Source organism: Ovis aries, chromosome 4 (genome assembly GCF_016772045.2).
Source record: "Ovis aries strain OAR_USU_Benz2616 breed Rambouillet chromosome 4, ARS-UI_Ramb_v3.0, whole genome shotgun sequence".
Taxonomy (NCBI): Eukaryota; Metazoa; Chordata; class Mammalia; order Artiodactyla; family Bovidae; genus Ovis; species Ovis aries.
Window position 1 is genome coordinate 119816815 of NC_056057.1, and position 12466 is coordinate 119829280.

Genomic DNA, 12466 nt, shown 5'->3' on the forward strand with positions numbered 1-12466 from the left:
GGGCAAAAAAGAAGCCTTTCTCATACTCTTAGGGAGCCGCCAGATGACCGGGTCTGCACTTAGATGCAGACATGCATGCTGCTCTTTCATGCTGTGACATGGCAAAATGGGAAGTGTGTCCATGCTTCTCAAACCACACAGTATTTCCTTTCATATTAAAAAGTCTAAAGATATGAGCTGTACATATAAAATCTGAAATATGGACTTATTTCCATTTTGCTCTAAATGTTACTTTCTAATTTCTGATTTACAGAAACAGGTTGCTCCGCAAATTCAGTAAGAAAGGAAATGTCCTAAAGCCACGGCTAAGTGTTCACAGCCTGAAGTGATGACTCAGACTTACCTTACCACAGGGTGGCCCCTCGTAGGTGAGAACATATCTGGGAAAGAATCCGCCTGCAATGCGGGAGACCTGGGTTCAATCTCCGGGTTGGGAAGATTCTCTGATGAAGGGAAAAGCTACCCACTCCAGCAGTCTGGCCTGGAGAATTCTATGGACTGTATAGTCCACGGGGTTGCAGAGAGTCGGACATGACTGAGTGACTTTCACTTCACTTCACGTCTTCAAAGTTAAGAGTCAGTGCCCCTTACGTGCTCAAGGCAAGGGAGGCTGGTGAACCAGAGTGATGGCAGCCTGCATCTGGCTTAACACATCAGCTCTCACGGTTGCTATGACTCAAGTGAGAGGAAACAAGGACAGCCACAAAACAAACTACTAAAAGACACTTCTACTTTTCTGAAGAACTCTCTGAACCCACACTTCACAGCCTTCAAACCACTGAGGATACCAAAACACGACCACTACCTTTCAGCACTGATTTCTTTCTCCCCCTCTTCCTCTAAGCAAGAATTTTTTAATTACACCTTAAATATGATCTGAAAGTCTATAAATAAAACAGATTAAAAGAGTAGGCTCTGGAGTGTATGTATTACAATCTCAGCTTCATCTCTTCCTGCCTCTGAAGTGAAGTGAAGTTGCTCAGTCGTGTCCGACTCTCTGCGACCCCATGGACTGTAGCCAACCGGGCTCCTCTGTCTATGGGATTCTCCAGGCAAGAATACTGGAGTGAGTTGCCATTTCCTACTCCAGGGGAACTTTCTGACCCAGGGATCGAACCCGGGTCTCCCGCATTGTAGGCAGACGCTTTACCGTCTGAGCCACAAGGGAAGCCGCTGCAGCCCACATCCTGCCAGCCTCCAACTAGCCCACAGGAGCACCTCAGCTCACAGAACACGTCACACATGTCTGAAGTGTCATCATACATGAGCTAAAGAGCAGTGTTACTCAGAACTATGAGACTTGATGTCCAAAAACAGGGCATTTCACTACAATAATATGTTACAATTATACCCAGCAATTACAAGAATGTAACAGTACGTTACAGTGAGTGCTATAATGATAATAAATTTGGGGAACCAGTCACCAGTAAGACTTACAGACTTCTGACATTTTGGTAAGAACTGGTGGTGATTTAGTCGCTCAGTCGTGTCTAACTCTTGCGACCCCGTGGACTATAGCCCACCAGGCTCCTCTGCCCATGGGATTTCCCAGCCAAGAACACTGGGGTGGGCGCCATTCCCTTCTCTAGGAGACCTTCCCGACCCAGGGATCCAACCAGAGTCTCCTGAACCTCCTGCGCCTGGCAGGTGGGTCCTTTCAGCAGCTGAGCCACCGGGGAAGCCCATGGGAAGAACTGCTTCTTAGCAGCTCAACCTGCTCTCATCACATCTGTTCCTCTGTGTTGGAGGCGATGCTCCGTGGTTCTCTCCCACGTCTGAGCATCTCACCAGCAGAGGTGGGCAGTTCTCATTCTGCACCATCTTTTCAAGGATAGCTGCACAGCTGACGGCCTGGGAAGACACAGACACCGTCTCTGCAGCAGAGGCACGTCTGCCTCCTTTACAGCGTCAAAGACGAGGTCGCCCCACAGAGCAGAAGCCACGCAGGTGTGCTGCAGGGTCCCCTTGGCGCAGGGCTCCGCGGCTGCGACACGAGCCCTCTGCGGGAACGGCTTCCACGGGGCCGCGTCGCCCCTGTGGGGCCCAGGGCCTGGGGAGCTGGCAGGAAGAGCGGGCTGCTACACTTGCAGGCTGAGGCATGAAGGCCCCTGCGTCAGACCAGGAGTCTGTGTCTGCAGCCAGTGTCTGTGAAGCTGGCCAACGAACCTATCGCCTTGGAGGTACCATAATGTCTCAGATCCCGGCAGTTTCAGACAGCTTTGGGCAGCTTTCTGGGAGGAACAGACAAGGGCCCACACGTTTGGATTCAGGGCCAGGATCGAGCCGTGAACCCTCTCACCCAGGCCTCAGACAGGCAGAAGTAAGGGCCCCCCACCCTGGCCCACCGGCTGGCGCCCAAGGGGGCTGACCCCTGGCCCGCACAGCTCCTTCTCCCCTGAGCGGAGCAGGAAGGGGTCTTCTCGTGACCCGGTAAGAGCAAGCCCTGCCAGGCCGGCTGACAGGAGCGTCCTGCACATGCCACGGCTACAGGGGACTACTTTTCTATACGCTTGGCGCCCTGTCATATTTTTCCAACATTTTTAGAGTGGATGTGTATGACTTAAGATACAGGAGAACAGACTAATGTTATCTTTAATTTTCAATATTTTCTTAAAATAATAAATGTCCAAGAGTCTGGAACCCGAAAGAATAACTTTTTAAAAATATCCAAGTTTGGTTTATGAGACAGACAGTAGAACAGGCTTGTTAAGAGCCCCAACCCGAGTAGCAGACCGCTGAGCTCAACTCCTGTTTCCACGCCTGGCCCACTGTGTGACCTCGGCCTAGCGCCTAAAGCCCGCTGTGCCTCAGCTTCCTGCCTGCAGCATGAGTTTGCTAAAGACGCCCCTGCCTCACGGGTGGCTACCAGGACCACAGGCGTGGGCGTGTGCGGCATGCGGAGCACAGTCTGGCATCATGCCTCGCACTGCTGCCTCTGCGTCTGGAGTCTCCGAGACCTGGGAACTCACCTATCGGTCGTGTTTCTCGGTCAAACGGAGACCACCCTTCAGTGCCAGCACGCTCCTCTTTTCCTGTCTACCACGTACAGCCTAGAAGAAACCAGACTGACTTCCTTGCTATGTGAACACCCACCTCAGCAGAGCTTCTGAGCGCATCCCCAGCCGCCGAAGGACCCGAGGAGCTCACACCGAGCCCTGTCTCCGTTCTGTGGCTGCCCACACATCTAACCGGACCCCTCATCTCTCAGGCCCAGGGCAGCTGCCCCCTCAGTCCAGGACCTCCTCGTCTCCTGCGATCTCTCCACCCTCTAGCCTAGCTCTGGGTCTTCCTCCTCATCCTCCCCCATCCTCTGAGCCTCCAAAGCCCTCCAACCAGTCTTGCTTTCACTGGTCTAAACCCCACAGTAAACTAGCACCTTTTAGTGATAATTCAGTATCAGTAATGTTCTAGTATTCCTGGCCCCTTTAACTTCCACCAGACCAGTTTAATTCCACCTGGAAGCTACAGCATTGTTCAAGAAATTTACAGAATCAAGAGAACTTTTTGATGCTACCCTTCACAGTGGGACTCCAATGTCATCCGGCAATCCTCATGGTGATCTGTAGCTACTAATTCCCTCAGACACATGCAAACGTCTTCTTGGCCTTGGTCCTAGCCTCACGCCCTGTGTCCTTCCATGGCAGCTGACCTTGCTGACCCCTAGGGAGAGCCAGCAACTTTCAACTGAACCCGAAAATCAAACTCATCACTTTATCCCCTAACCCTGCTCCTACTCAGTGTCACATGCCTCAATAAACAGCACCGCTATCCACTTTGTTGTTTTTGCCAGATACTCTGGAAACATCTGTATCATCTCCTTCCTGCTGCACCCTACCCCACCCCCCCCCCACACACACACACACACACACACACACACACACACACACACACACACTCGATTCTTCCGTGTCACTTCCTTCCTGCTGCACCCCACCCCTCCCCAACACACACACACACACAAACACACACACGCACATACACTCAATTCTCCCGTGTCACTTCCTTCCTCCTGCGCCCCACCCCACCCCACACACACACACACACACACTCGATTCTTCCGTGTCACTTCCTTCCTGCTGCACCCCACCCCACCCCACCCACACACACACACACACACACACACACTCAATTCTCCCGTGTCACTTCCTTCCTGCTGCACCCCACCCCACCCCAACACACACACTCACACACACACACACACACACACACACACACACACACACATATCTGGACGCCAGGCCAGTCCAGCACCAACTCCTTTCGATTCCTCCGTGTAATTACAGCTCAAATTCATCCACCTCTTTCCACTGCCACAGCATCTGTCTGGATGACACCCAGCCTCCTAGCTACACCCACACTCCTATCTCTCCCTGACCTGCCGCCTAGCTCGCATGGGAGTGTGTATCATCTCAGAATGCAAATCTGATCACTCCGCGCGTACTCACAGCTTGCTAGCCTGGGAAGCAGATGCATTACCGTGACAACAGACAGCAAGGCCCGAGCCTCCTCAGCGCCACTCTCCACCTGAGGGCCTGCGCAGGCACGTCCCTGAAGCTGGGCCTCGCTCCTCCTTCTGCTGTTTAAAGAGTATGCAAGACAACTAGCGATACCCACGAACCGTTCATGGCTAGCCGGCACGGCACAGCACTGCCCGACAGCTCTCTCTGTGGTCCCGGAGGCGCGCTGCTCCACGCCAGCCACCGCATGTGCACAGAGCACCAGAACAGCAGAATGCAGCTCTGCTGCATTACCTTTAGTGAAGTTTCGTTACCTTAGATTCATATAGCCGCACATGGCTACTGGTTACCACACAGGTCAGAGAGACTGCTGGCAGCCTGCTTCTGACAGAATCTCATGTTCAGCGCACTCTGTACTCTCAAGTACTTTCTGGCCATTCTCCTAAATTTAACCTTGACATAAAATTCTCTGGACAAATCTCTCTGTGATTAGCAACTATATGTGAAAGTTCTTCTTAAATGAAACAAGCTGTATCATTCCAAGAGGATGCTTTTTCTATTATAAATTTATGAATAAAATCAAGAAGAAGCGTCTGAAATGCACACTCACATGCTTGAGCAGCCAAATAAGAGACATTCAACCAGATAAGCCTCTGCGTTCAAAGCACGTGCACTCTTCAAAAACTCACTTCAAACTGATCCCCGTTTCTTCTGAAAGCAACAACTCATAAAAAGGAATTTTTCTCATTCTCAGTTATTAATCTAAGTTTTTTAAAAAGAGTGAATGAAGAATTTCAGAAAAGGCTGCCACAGAGCAAGTCACTGCAATTACAGAGCATGGCTATACTTGTTTACGAAACACTGAAGATGACTGGCGCCATCAGAAATAACTGTCACACTGACCCGGTCCACTGTGAGGCGAGGGTGCCTGTTTCCCTTTTGTTAATTCTATTCCCTTTTCATGATTAAATGGGACAAAATCAGCCCAATATGAAATCAATTAAGTATCACATTTATGAGCTTTAGCAAAACCAACAGAAAAGCATAACAAATCTGTTCATTAAATGCAATGTGGCAGATTTTCCACCTTCAACAAAATCAGAAGAGAGAGAGAAAGGGTGAAGGGACTATAAATAATCAGACTTCATTTGTTCATTTAGCATCGACTGACTCATGTCTCAAAAATACGCAAACTGGCCACTGCCTTTCTTAGGAACACTAAGATAGTGCAGAGCCTAAAGAGTACAGGCTTCGTGGCGTGTAGTGTGGAGTTTTTTAAACTTTTGTGTGTGGCTCTGTTTACAAAGAAATGAAAAGCATTGTGAGAGCTTTTATCACCACCATTAATCACCAGCAAGACAGCATATGAGCAAAAAACTAGGCCTACTGCTCATCTTTCCATTAGGAGTCAGAATCAGGGGCTCGGACACCCCCAGGGGAAGGTCCCTATCAACTTCATTCTTGCATAAGCTGAGCTAAAAGACGTGCCAGATGTCAGCATAAGGGACTGAAGCATCCTGCAATCGACAAAGTGGCAGACACTGTCAGAGCGGCAGCAGGCTCCCACTGTTCATCCTAGAAAGTGAGAAACGTCTCCAAAACATGAGACCACAGGACTACTCACCATCAACAGTAACACTTGCTCACAGAATTCTGAATGTTGTACCATGCCATACAGTACTAGGATTTCATGAACTTTATAACATCTTTATAAACACTTGTCTAATCCAGCTCCAAAAAACATAAACCTCAGTTACCTCAATAAAACACCATCCCTTTTATTGAAATCATAGTATAATAAGCACTCAGTGTATTAGTAAAAAAAATAAAATAAAACTTCAAAACAAACTACTTTCTTTCTGCCAAGGAAACATTGTTTTTAAGAAAAGTAAGCTATATACTTAATTACTTTAGTTTCATACCAGTTTTATTCTGGAAATTACAATTATCTCAACATTTAACAGTTTACATTAGATTAAATAGGCTAGTAAAGACTAAACACCAAATTTTGGTGCTGGTCAACTACACATTAAATGCTCTGCACTGAGCATCAGTGCAGTGAAAAACACGATGTATTTACAAAAGCTCTGCTAGTAAACTGGCATGTTTCTATGGTGATGAACATTTAAACAAGACTCTGCATGGACATCTTGACCTCTTGGAAGGTATGTAAACACCACTTCATATACCATGTCTCCACCCAACAGAAAAGCCTGGGAAAATTTCTACATTCACAGAACATTTAAAATAAATATCAAGCCATTGTTTCCATTTAACAAAAAGGGTCTCTTAGTAACATTAAGATAAGGTTTGCTCAGCATGACATCAAGACAGCACCAAGCATACACGCAGTCGTCTGGGTAAGATCGATAGAAGTACTAATAAAGAACAGAAAATAAAGGCAGGTATTAATTATTTTCAACCATGAAAAAACTACAAACAAGCATCCCTAGAGAGTCAAACATTTCCCCCTTTGCTCCCAAAGTAATCATTAAAAGGAGAGACAAAAAGAGTTTTGGTCCCAAGTCAAAGAAAATAGCTTTATGGAAAGCACTGTTAAAACTCTAGAATGAAATGCTTTTTAATGTTAATATTTTCTGCAGTTTATTATATATATACATATTTATTTAATATAGTCATACAGTAGGAAAATTGAAAATGCTAAGACTCAAGGTATTGAGACTTGACAAAAAGGAAGCATTTTAGGGTAAGTTAAAATAATAACACCAACACTGCCAGTTCATTGAACTAAGTTGTTCACTAGATTTAAATTAATGGGCAGAAATTCTCAGGATTTTAAACAAACAAAATCCTCCAGATTGCAAGTAAAATAAATAGATACAGTGAATTTCCAACATGTAAATGAAAGAACTGAATTGTAAAGACTGCAGGGACTTTCCATCAAAATGTTTAAATATAACTCTAAATTGGGGAAAAAAACATTTCTCAGTACACTTGATCACATCAAAATAAACTAACGGTTGGCCAGTAACGATCTTTTCTAATACTAACTCTGTTCTAATAATTCTTTAGTAAAACTTGACGGAAAAGGAAAGAAGGGAACTTTTTGCAAAGCTCCTACTACGTAGTTGCTTTATATGTAATCACTGAATATTCAAAATCAAGGCAAATTTATTATAAATGAGAAAGCTCACACCCAAAAAACAAAATAATCAGCCTATGGTAACTCTGGTCAAGGCCTGTCAGAACTCTTTAATTCAGGTCTGTCAGCTTTTGAAGCCTGTGCTTTCTACCCTCAACAGAAGACAGAAGTAAGACCTAAAAGACAAACTGACATGGAAAGATGAGGTAGGGGGAGAAGGCTTAAAACACACTAACAGTTTCAGGCAACCTATAATTTTAGTAAAGAAACTAAAGCAAAATACACAAAAGCTTCTTTTACCAGAATACCAATTTTTCAATTCCACTTCATGCTGAGCAAATGCTCAGTCCTTTAGCAGAACACTGTAGCCGTTACTTCACTAGTCCTTTCATGAAACACCCAGGCACAAGTTTCAAACAAACTGAAAGAAGGACCATCAGGTTTACCATCGTATTACATTAGCACAGTGAAATGTATAAGCTGCTAACGGACACACGATAATATGAAAGCAGCTCCACGTGATGATTCAGGTAATAGTGTCCTACTGCTTTTGTGGCAGAAAGGGTACTTACACAAAAAGCACCAGGAATTCCCAGAAACCACAGAAAGCTACCCTCAGGGCACTGAACTAGGACTTACAAACTAGAGAGAAGTCAAGGCCTGGCTTCGAAGCTTCAAAGGACAGGCTGGCTCTCTTAATGCTGGTGATGACTAAGTTGAAGGCAGTGCTCACTGAGCATCTGAAAGTCCTAGGCCCTTGAGAATGACGCTAAACCTCTCTGCCCGTGCTCTGTGAATGGACAAAGCCTGGGTGACGGCACACCTGTCGGCAACATGCTTTACTGAGCGTTTTAAGCCACTGCTGAGACCTACTGCTCAGATCAAAGTGAAAGTGAAGTCAGTCAGTCGTGTCCAGCTCTTTGCAATCCCGTGGACTGTAGCCTACCAGGCTCCTCCGTCCATGGGATTCTTCAGGCAAGAATACTAGAGTGGGTTGCCACTTCCTTCTCCAGGGGATCTTCCCAACCCAGGGATCGAACCTGGGTCTCCCACATTGTAGGCAGACGCTTTACCCTCTGAGACACCAGGGAGGATTCCTTTAAAGAATCACTGCTCATTGACAATGTGCCTGGTCACCTAAGGGCTCCAGGTGAGATGTACAAAGAGATTCCAGCTGTTTTCACGCCTGCGAACACGACATCCATCCTGCAGCCCACAGGTCAAGGAGTAATTGTGACTTTCAACCCTTGTTATTTAAGAAATACACTCTGTAAAGCTTTGGCTGCCATAGACAATGACTCCTCTGATGATCTGGGCAAAGCTATTTGAAAATCCTCTGGAAAGGACTCACCATTCTAAATGCCATTAAGAACATTGGGAAGAGGTCAAAACACCAATATTAACAGGAGACTGGGAGAGGCTAGTTCTGACCTTCACGGATGGCTCTGAGGGGCTCAAGGCTTCAGTGGAGGAAGCAAGGGCAGATGCAGTGGAGACAGCAAGAGAACCAGCACTAGCAGTGGGGGTAAGGGTGTGACTGAAGTAGCGCGGCCTCATGATTAACTTTCACAGAAAAGCACTGCCTCTTAGGCACGAGCACAGAAAATGGTTTCTTGAGATGGAATCCATTCCTGGTGAAGACACTGTGAAGACTGCTGAGATGACAGCAAGCGATTCAGAGAGTCACACAAACTTAGGTAAGGAGGCAGCAGCAAGGTCTGCGAGGCCTGAGTCCAGTTCTGGAATCAGCTCTACTACGGGTCAAATGGCATCGAACAGCATTCGTGCTGCAGAGAAAGAAGAGTCACTTAAGGTGGCAACCATGGCCAACTTATTTTAAGAAGCTGCCACGGCCACCCTCCTTCGGCAACGTCCCCCTGATCAGTAGCCAGCATCAAGGCAAGACCCTCCAGCAGCAAAGATGCTGACTCACTAAAGACTCAGACGATGACTAGCATCTTTTTAGCAAAGAGGTGTTTTTAAATTAAACTACGTACACTCAGACACGATGCTATTGCACACGTAATAGGCTGCAGTACGGTGTAACCATAGCTTTCACACGTGCTGGGAAGCCAGAGACTCATGTGACTCACTTTCCCGCAACAGTTATTCTCTTGCGGTGGTCTGGAAACAAATCCACAGTATCTCCAGGGCTGTCAATCTGTACACGGTGTAGGTATGTCTATTAAATACCTTCGGATATCCACCCAACCTAAAGGAACATCACCACAACCACTGTGCACCTGTGTAGCCCTCTGAACCATACATACCTGCAGCGCCAACCTGGTAACCCCCCATCTGAGCTGCTGTGCTCATCATTTACTTTTTTTGGAAAAGCAGAGAAACCGGAGATCACAGTGCCACAACATCCACTGGATCACAGGGAAAGCAAGAGAATCCTAGCGAAGCATCACTTCCACTTCACAGACCACACCAAAGCCTCTGACTGCGTGGATCACAACAGACTGTGGAAAATTATTAAAGAGATGGGAATACCACACCACTGTACCTGCCTCCTGCGAAACCTGCAGGTCAAGAAGCAACAGTCAGAACCAGACATGGAACAACGGACTGGTTCCAAATTGGAAAAGGAGTACATCAAGGCTGCTTATTCATATAACTGATATGAAAAGTACATCATGCAAAATACCGGGCTGGAGGAAGCACAAGCTGGAATCAAGACTGCCGGGAGAAATATCAATAACCTCAGATATGCAGATGACACCACCCTTACGGCAGAAAGTGAAGAGGAACTAAGGGGCCGCTTGATGAAAGTGAAAGCGAAGAGTGAAAAAGCTGGCTTAAAGCTCAACATTCAGAAAACAAAGATCATGGCTTCTGGTCCCATCACTTCATAGCAAATAGATGGGGAAACAATGGAAATAGTGACAAGACTTTATTTTCTTGGGCTCCAAAATCACTGCAGATGGTGACTACAGCCATGAAATTAAAAGACGCTTACTCCTTAGAAGAAAAGCTATGACCAACCTAGACAGCATACTAAAAAGCAGAGACATTATTCTGCCGACAAAGGTTCACATACTCAAAGCTACGGTTTTCCCAGTGGTCACGTATGGATGTGACAGTGGGACTATAAAGAAAGCTGAGCGCCGAAGAATGGACGCTTCTGGACTGTGGTGCTAGAGAAGACTCTGGAGAGTCCCCTGGGCTGCAAGGGGATCAAGCCAGTCAATCCTTAAGGAAATCTGTCCTGAATCTTCATTGGAGGGAATGATGCTGAAGTTGAAACTCCACTTTGGCCATCTGATGCGAAGAGCTGACTCTTTTGAAAAGACCCTGATGCTGGGGAAGATTGAGGGCAGGAGGAGAAGGGGACAGAGAGGATGAAGTGGCTGGACGGCATCACCGACTCAGCGGACGTGAGTGTGAGTGAGCTCTGGGAGATGGTGGACAGGGAGGCCTTGGCGTGCTGCAGTCCATGGGGCTGCAAAGAGTCGGACACAACTGAGCAACTGAACAACAATGTGTAACATAAAATTTACCATTTTAACCATTTTTAAGCATACGGTTCTGTGACATTAAGTACATTCACAGAGTCATGCAACCATCACCACCATCCATCTCCAGAGCTTCTTATACGCTCAGACTCTGCACTCATTCAACACTCTCCATCTGACCCCAGCCCACCCTCCACCTACTACATCTGTATGAATCTGACCACACTAGGCTGCTCATATAAGTGAGATCCTAACAGTATTCGTCTTGTTGTATCTGATTTTATTTCACTCAGCATAATGCTCTCAAGGTTTATCTGTGTTGTAACAGGTCAGAATCTCCTTCCTTGTTAAAGCTAATAATATTCCACTGTATGCACAAACCACAACTTATCTATTAATCCACTGATGGATACTGGGGCTGTTTCCAAGTTTGGTTGTCTATTATAAATAACCCTTCCATGAAAATGGTGTATATATTTATCTGTGGAGTCCTTGCTTTTAATTCTTTTGTGTACATACCCAAACCTGGAATATCCGGATCATATTATAATCATATTTTTAATTTTTTAAACAACCACTATACTATTTTCCACAGTGGCTATTATCATCTTATAGTCTGACTGACAGTGTACAAGAGTTTCAGTTCCTCAATATCCTCACCAATACTTGTTATTTTTTTTTTCCCCCAGTTGCCAAATGGGTGTGGAGAAGGATCTCCCTGTGGTTTTGATTTCCATCCCCACTCCAGTACTCTTGCCTGGGAAATCCCATGGGAGGAGGAGCCTGGCAGGCTGCAGTCTATGGGGTCATGAAGAGTCGGACACAACTGAGCGACTTCCCCTTCTCTTTTCCCTTTCATGCATTGGAGAACGAAATGGCAACCCACTCCAGTGTTCTTGCCTGGAGAATCTCAGGGATGGGGGAGCCTGGTGGGCTGCTGTCTATGGGGCCGCACAGAGTCGGACACGACTGAAGCGACTTAGCAGCAGCAGCAGCAACGCCTAGTGGTATCAGGGTCTGCTCCTGTGCTTACTGGCCACTTGTACGTCTTCTTCAAAGCAGTGTCTATTTAAGTCTTTTGTTCCTTTTTAAGGATCTGATAGCGTGAGATCCATCACTGTGTTCTTCAAAACTGTTTTGGCTATTCTTGGTTCTCTGCCTTCCATAGAATTATACTATCTCCTTGTCACGTGCTATAAGATAACCTTAAAATTTTTAGCAGAGTTGTATTGACTCTAAAAAAACCTGAAAACTGGTATTGTTCTCATATAAAGAAATTCATAAACATAAAAAAGCTACCCATTTCCCTAGGTCTTTAACATCTTTCAATATGATTTTTTCTTTCCATATATTATTTCAGTAAGTTTTAAAAAATCATTTGTTGGGTTTATTCCAATATACCTTAGTTGTCTTGCTATAGAAAAGATTCTGTAATTAGATTTTCTGTT

At 45.9% G+C, this 12466-nt stretch overlaps 1 protein-coding gene across 11 annotated transcripts in view; it reads right to left on the reverse strand.

The window, feature by feature from the left end:
- Positions 1-12466, reverse strand: part of LMBR1 (limb development membrane protein 1) — a 129930-nt gene that overhangs the window by 60528 nt on the left and 56936 nt on the right. The window contains exon 1 of one of the 11 annotated variants that reach the window (XM_060415233.1): positions 344-9160. The exons of the other annotated variants lie outside the window; for them this stretch is intronic. The gene's annotated coding sequence lies outside the window, so the exon portion shown is untranslated. Of the gene's footprint in view, positions 1-343; positions 9161-12466 lie in introns of those variants that run through there. 11 annotated transcript variants of the gene reach the window in all.